This window comes from Uranotaenia lowii, chromosome 3 (genome assembly GCF_029784155.1).
Source record: "Uranotaenia lowii strain MFRU-FL chromosome 3, ASM2978415v1, whole genome shotgun sequence".
NCBI lineage: Eukaryota > Metazoa > Arthropoda > Insecta > Diptera > Culicidae > Uranotaenia > Uranotaenia lowii.
In genome coordinates this window covers 32,661,750-32,670,416 of record NC_073693.1, presented here as the reverse complement: position 1 = coordinate 32,670,416, position 8,667 = coordinate 32,661,750, and positions in this window count along the sequence as shown.

Below are 8,667 nucleotides of genomic sequence, written 5' to 3'. Positions count from 1 at the left end.
CTGAAAGTCTTTTAAATAATAGGAAAAAAAAATTTCTACAGTAATAAATCTTCAATTTTTGTTTCATATATTGATAGAATTTAGCAGAAAAGTACTATGTTTTCTAAGACTTCAAAAATGATAATCTCACAAGTTTACAAAATTTTAAAAAAAATCGTGACCTTTTTTGATCGACCTATATTTTTAATGTAAAATCGGACGCTGAATCCGAAAATGAAATTCAAAAAATTCTCAGCATCATTTGAATTTCATTTTTGCATATAATCAACAGTATTGTTGATATTTGTGACTTTATGATAGAAAAAATAAAAAAAAATACATTTTTTTAGAGAAAATTTGGTTTCAGCGGAAGTTTTAGACTCGATGGTAACATTTAAAAAATCTGATTTTCTATTGACCTTAAATGTCAATTCAAAACAAAGATTTCAATTAGTTATTTATCAAAATCGGTTGAAAATTGAAGAAGTTTTAGTTACTTTACCATAGTAGAAATTTTTGCATTTTTGAATAATTTAACGAACCGCAGTGTACTAATCATAGTATAGGAAGAATTAAACATGGGAAATGTCACTCGCTTCAATACAGAATTATTTATCAGCTTACTAGAAGGTCATATGCCAAATTTCAGAACGATTTGACCATGTTGAGGGGTTACTTGAGTCTCATACGTGAACTTGATTTTAAGGTATTATGCTGGAACAAAAAATAGTGGTTTTTCATTAATAACATTTTTCATCACAAGTCGATTGTTTTTTTTTAATTAGTTTTATTAAAACCAAAGTTAAGACAAATATTTCATCTGAAGACTGCAACACGATTGGACTAGAAACAAAAAAAATATTATACGCAAAAATGAAGTTCAAATGATCGATAGAAAATTCATTCACCTTTAAAATGCAAAAAAGAGATTTCAAATTACTGTTATGCAGTCCGAGATATTTCAATCTAAGTAAAGTACTTTTTTTAATTTTTCAAATTTTCATATTTGGAGCATAACATTAAAACTTTTCTACTGAGAATTTTTTAAATTTCATTTTTGGATTCAGCGTCCGATTTCACATTAAAAATGACCTTCAGTTGACTTAGTTCAAAAATGCTGAAAACTAGTGTTTTTGGTTAAATGGGCCATTTTTTTGTTTTTATTTATTTTTAAGCTTCTCTTAGCTCTAGCGAATGCCAAGCGCCTACCAGCCGCCATCATTACATAATCCTAGAACAACATCTTTTTAATAATTCATCGAAAAAAATAACTTATCAATGCTGTATTATAACAATTTTAGTAAAGACACTAGAGGATTAATAATGTTGAACAACGCACTAAAAAAAAGTTGAATTTTGTGATTTTTTTTTGTTTCTTTACCTACAAATATATTGCATTCAAAAATCAATTCAATGATTAATATTTTGTTAATGATTAAAAGAATAATTTCTTATTTCATTTAACTAAACTTTTAAAATAAACTTAAATTCTACTTTATATTTCTTATCTTCAGCTGAATTTTGTATACAAACTGAGTTTGATCAGATATTTTTAATTTAGAAATTGAATTTTACAATATATGTTATTAGTCATCAATTTTTTACGATTAGAATTCCTTCTCTTGTTTGTACAACTCATTACCAGCTAAATCTAAATATTGATTCTGTTTCTTTATTTTGAACCGGCTTTTCAAAGTTTGTAATCTGTTCCCGATTTTATCAATTCAATACGATTACAGAAATTCCTAAAAATGACGATTTCTGAATCTTAATTCTAGATAAGAATATCAAATATGATCCAAAGAGAGAGTTTTATCAAGAATTTGTCATTCAGATTCTGAAGTTTTGGGTTCCAATCTTAATTCATTTATAATCCGACTTGTGAATCTCAATAAATATATTTCATATGATGCATTAGATTTAGAGATTAAAATTTTTATCGCCATTTTAAAGCTTCTCTATGTTGATTTTTTTGGCAAATTGTTTTTCGATTTCGGTTCACATTATTTTTGTCCAGATTTTGGGATGAAAATTTTGAAATTCAATACCAAGATTTTGATATTCTGAGCCCGCAAAATGCGGAAGAACTCCTTAACTGCTTACTCTAGAGGGCCCCCTTAACTTATGTAAGAGAAAACTATTCTAGATGTTATTTTTTTAGTTGTTATATTTTAAGTTTTCATTCCGATTTTTCTAGTTTGATTTCTTTTCATAGATTTGTAGAGATTGAAGTCGTATTTGTTTCAGATTTTCAAATTAAAGTATCGCAAATAACTCAATTAAAATGCAAAAAGACATGGTAAAAATAATTTTGTACAATCGCCTCGGAAATTCTTCATTGTCGACTTGAAAACTCATGAACTGTTGATTTTTTTCTGATTTTTTTGGTTCAAATTGTTAAGAGTTATAGGGAGCCACTCTAGGTGGCTCACGAAAATCAAACCAAGCATCGGAGTGGAACCCTTAATCTCAACTATGGTAAAAAGTTTCCTTATTCCACTTCCACTTTGAAATTCAAAATCTCGGCAAAAGCGGCTCGGAAAATCAAACGAAAATTCGGTAGGCTACAGATGATCACAGGCATTTCTTAGTCCGTTGGTAAAGTCATTATTTTTTCTGAATTCGAGGAAGAATGACCCGAATGGGTTGAAATCCTATAAAAAAGGATAAAATAAATTATTTTTTCAATTCAAGCATAAATAAAGTTGTATGATATGTTCAGCAGATTTTAAAAAAAAATTATCATATTCGGAAAATGCTTACTTTTGCTGGGCCTCAAATACTTACATACTGGAAAAAACCATTAACATTGAAAATATTTTTGATAAGACTTAGAGGCGAATCTACCAAGCAAGCCTCTCTAATAAAATAAAATAAATTAAATTAAAGATTAAAGACTGGGTGAACGATATTTTTTTTATCGATTTGACTCAAAAATTTCGAGAAAATACCCTGAATTCACGACAAACACATTATTTTTGACGATTATTATCTGCGAAGCTGTTTTCAGAAATTTCATAGTAATATAATGACAAACATCGATAAATTAAGTCATATTACGGGAAAATTTGCATTCCATTTCACAAAATTCATAAAGATTTCATAATCTGCTTCGCCTAGAAAGCCTATCACAAAGGTATCTAAATTAAATTATTTAGAAATTCCATTAAATCAGTTAAAAAAAACTCTAGAATCAAGACTGAAATTTTGTCGAAATTTGCCTAGAAATCTGTGAATTTATTATTTTTCTTGTTGTTTTGACAACCTGGCTCAAAATCTCAATGCAATAATTTTATACGGACTTTCGAATTAAAAAAAGATTTTTTTGCAGTTTGTTGGGAAAAATGGGCTGCGAGTACAAAATTGAATTTAAAAAAAAAACTTATATATGCACAGAGAAATAGATTTTAAGTCAATAAATTTCAATAACAATTCAACGATTGAAGGCTAAGAAGGAATTGCACGTTTTAAATGAAGAATAAAATAAATAAATTGGAGTTCTATGTTAAAAAATCATTCATGTAGCATTAGAAAGTGATTTCCGCAAGTTTTTCGATTGCTAACGATGCCTATTTCTGGCTTTCTATGACTTGTTGATTGGTCAGTATTTTTTATATGAGCTTTAAATATTCTTTAAATTTTTTTGTTATTGTTGTTATATTTTATCAACATTGGAAAACGTAAAATCATATTTATGGTGTTTGTCTAAATTACATTGGTCTTGAAATTTAGAACCTTATGGTAATTTCGTACAAAAAAAAACCGTTTGCTTTTGAGAATTGGATGTTGCCAAAATCTAATGTTGTCAAAAATCTGATCTAAATTCTGCATTGAGATTCATTCCAAAAACATTTAAAAAAATATAGTTGATAGATCCACCAACGTAATTTTTTTTTAATTTTTAAAGAACCTAATATTTCATTGTTTCTCCCAATAAATCTTATTGAACTGAATGGTTCTAAACTTCTGAAATACAAAGTTTATTGTGAAAAAAATTGTAGTTTTCTGCCAACTGTTTTCTGTAATAAAAAATTATAGAAAAAAACATTGACAAAAGGGAGAAACAACTTATACAAATAACCAGACAAAATTTAATATTTCTAAGTTGACATAAATTAAAAGCTCATAAACAAAAAAAGGCAGTGAAAAGGACAAAATTGATAACGTAGACTTACTTTAACATTCTTTGATCAAATAAAAAAAAAGTTCAAATTCTACAAATAATAAAAAAAAACCACAAGTATGAGCTAGAAGCCAAATTTGAAAAAAATATTGAAATTGACTGATAACACCAAAGAGACAATAAAAATTAAAATAATAAAAATAACAGAAATTATAACAATTCTAAATCGAAAAAATGACAAACGAAAATTCCGAAAATAAACTATTGACAAAGGCCAAAAATTCCAAAACTGTTGAAAGTGCAAAAACATGCTCAATGTCGAAAATGTTAAAATTGGCAAACATGACAAAATTTTCAATAAGAATAAAAAAAAGGAAAAAATGACAAAACCTTAAAAAATGTAAATAATTTTATACGCAAAAATGTCCAAAATGCAGAAAATGCGTAAAGTGCAGATAATGTATAAAAGGCAGAAAATGCAGAAAATGCAAAAAATTGTCAAAAAATGAAATGAATGAAAAATAATCTATTAAATTTCTCCACTAATCTATAAAAAAAAATGTCCCAGAGCGCAAAGGGATACAACACACAACCTCTAGTCATTGAATTCCGCACCTGATGTGTCCTTTTTGCGTGACTTTACGTCTAAAACGATAGCATCATCCGGGGTAGAAAATCGGTCGCACCATGAGTTTTCATATCATTTTGTGTGGTTTTTTTCTCCTATTATTTCGTTGGGATCAGTCAAATCCAATCAACACCAGCCGAAGAACTCTGTCAACGAACGGTGTATAAAATTCAGTGCTGTCAACGGAAACAAAAGTTAACGCAAAGCTTTTGGAAAAAAAAATCCGCGTTGGAAAAAATCAGACTGTTTGTGTGATAAAAAGACTGTTACTGAGTGATTTTACAGTTTCGGGGTATGGATTTCCAAATTTGTATTGCATTCTAAATAGCAGGATTTTTCTCCGTGAATTAGATGAATGCGTTTGAAACAAAACATAAAATTCTTCTGAAAGCTCTTGTACCAGGTATTTTTCCCGCCTCTCAAAAACCAATTTTGACTGGAGACAAATTAGCAGAAGATTAGACAACAGGCTGCCCTAATCACTCAAATCCATCATATGCGCCAATCAATCACACAATTCGTACCTTCGTCTAGAGTCTAGACTCTAGGATCGGAACCAGTCCTACAACGTTGCACTCTAATCAATCTTGCGGAAACCCTTCGCGAAAATACGGATTCGGATGAAATGTTGCGTGCCAACCAGAAACTGCACGTGCAACCTTATCCTGTTGTTTGTATTTGCACTTCTAGATGGACTGTCGGAATTCGATAATGGTGCACAAACCATCCACTAGCCAGCCAGCCAGCCACCCACACGTCAACGTCATTAGCAGCGGATTATCCGAATGTCAAGTGCACTCGTCAAATCGGAAGGACGAAACTGGAGAGAGACTCCTCGAAAACCATCCACAAGCCAAATAATGTCTGCTTGCTAGTTAGTGAAAAGGGTGGAATTTCGATTCGGTGCAAGAGCAAGATGCATTAATTTTCCCCAAGCTGATGCAGCACCCGATCGCATTTCGAAAAGGAGCGCTGATGCGCGGCTAATTGGCATTAGGTTGAGATTTCGAAGTTGGAAGGCAGCAGCAGAAATAGGAAAAAAAAACAATCCGTTTCCATCAACTCGAGAGGCTTGAGGGAAGAAAAACGAACAAAAACTACTCCATTGAATAATTAAAAAACAACAAATAAAAAATGAGAAAAATAAAAAATGTAACGAAAGCAAAACAAAATAATGAACATAAATATATAAATGACACAATGACTTAAATGACCAAACTGAAAAAAATGACAAAAATGACAAAAAAAAATTACAAAAATGACAAAAAGACTAAAATGACAAAAAAAAACAATAATGATGGAATTGAAACAAAAATGGGACGGAAAATTAGACAAAAAAGACACAAATGTGAGAAAAAATGAAACAAAAAGCTGGCCAAAATTACAAAAATGAAACAAAATGTGATAAAAAAAAGACAAAAATGAGACAAAAATGAGACAAAAATGACAAAAAGGAAACAAAAATGAAAAAAAATAAGACAAAAATTATACAAAAACAAGAAATATAGAAACAAGAAATATAAATATACAAATTATACAAGAAGACAAGAATGTGAATGAAAATTAGCCGATAATGAGTGAAAAATCAGAGAATCAAAAAAAAATGACAAAAATAACAAAATAAGAAAAATAGGACTAAAATGAGACAAAAATGCGACAAATATGAGACAAAAATTTAAAAAAAATTTAGAGAAAAAATCAGACAAAAATGAGACAAAAATGAAGAAAAAAAAGAAAAATTGTCAGAGGCGTCAAAGATGTAAAAAATGCCAAAAAAAAAAAAATATTAAAAATGAACAAACTGGAAAAAAAATTAAAAATATATGCAAAAAAAATATTGACAATGAAATGAATTTTTTTTTAAATGTCAAAAACGACAACAATTTAAAAAGAATGATACAACAAAAAAATACAAAAATGACAAAAATGACAAAAATGACAAAAATGACAAAAATGACAAAAATGACAAAAATGACAAAAATGACAAAAATGACAAAAATGACAAAAATGACAAAAATGACAAAAACGACAAAAAATGACAAAAATTACAAAAATGGCCAAAATGGCAAACATGATAAAAATGGCACGAACGACAAAAAATGATAAAAACGAAAAAAATGACAAAAATGACAAAAATGACGAAAATGACAAAAATGACAAAAATGACAAAAATGACAAAAATGACAAAAATGACAAAAATGAAAAAAATGACAAAAATGACAAAAATGACAAAAATGACAAAAATGACAAAAGTGACAAAAATGACAAAAATGACAAAAATGACAAAAATGACAAAAATGACAAAAATGACAAAAATAACAAAAATGACAAAAATGACAAAAATGACAAAAATGACAAAAATGACAAAAATGACAAAAATGACAAAAATGACAAAAATGACAAAATGGACAAAAATAACAAAAATGACAAAAATGAAAAAAAATGACAAAAATGACAAAAATGACAAAAATGACAAAAATGACAAAAATGACAAAAATTACAAAAATTACAAAAATTACAAAAATGATAAAAATGATAAAAATGACAAAAATGACAAAATTGACAGAAATGACAAAAATGACCAAAATAACAGAAATGACATGAATGACAAAATTATCAAAATTAACAAAAATGACAAAAATGACAAAAATGACAAAAATGACAAAAATGACAAAAATGACAAAAATGACAAAAATGACAAAAATGACATAAATGACAAAAATGACAAAAATGACAAAAATGACAAAAATGACAAAAATGACAAGAATGACAAAAATGGCAAAAATGACAAAAATGGCAAAAATGACAAAAATGACAAAAATGACAAACATGACAAAAATGACAAAAATGACAAAAATGACAAAAATGACAAAAATGACAAAAATGACAAAAATGACAAAAATGACAAAAATGACAAAAATGACAAAAATGACAAAAATGACAAAATGTCAAAAATGAAAAAAATGACAAAAATGACAAAAATGACAAAAATGACAAAAATGACAAAAATGACAAAAATGACAAAAATGACAAAAATGACAAAAATGACAAAAATGACAAAAATGACAAAAATGACAAAAATGACAAAAATGACAAAAATGACAAAAATGACAAAAATGACAAAAATGACAAAAATGACAAAAATGACAAAAATGACAAAAATGACAAAAATGACAAAAATGACAAAAATGACAAAAATGACAACAATGACAAAAATGACAAACATGGTCAGAATATTCTTTTCAGGAGACACAAAAATTAAGTGAACTTTCATCTTTTAATTCAGAACGAAACTTCAAAACTTTTTCAAATCAACTAACAAGCTCCACAGCTAAAAACGAGTCCATTCTATCGTAATGAAAGACCACGGTGGGATTTCTCTGAGTCTTCCAGTCGACGCGTTTGTATCATTTTGGATTTTATGGGAAAGAGTAAATGCGGTGGTAATTTATCATTTTACCAGCCAACAAAACACCACCCACTGCTAAATGATCATAAATTACGGGACCTTTCATGAACTCACCCACCCCGTTCACTTTTATCATTTTGAATGCAACGCTTTAGCAAACAAAATGTGGTGTCAAACTAAGTTTATATTGCACTTTTTAAGGACAACCCTATAACAGGACCCGTGAAAATACAATGCCAATAATTGTCATTTTGCTCGGTTTAACAAGAGAAAGGGGTCAGAAAAGTTCATTTTTGAATTTGTTGCCAACTTTCGGCAGCTCATAAATTGGCCAGAAGATTCAACAAAACTGATAAACTCCGGCCAACCAAATGGCAACAGCCAGACCGAAGTCAGACCACCGTATGGAATAATATTCATTTCAGGAGGGATCGGGGTCCATTTCTCGTGTATTTTCAACCGCAGGAAAAACAATTAATTTTCCAAATTTGCTCTTATCAGTCGGAGAGTTTCAACATGGTTTTTTTC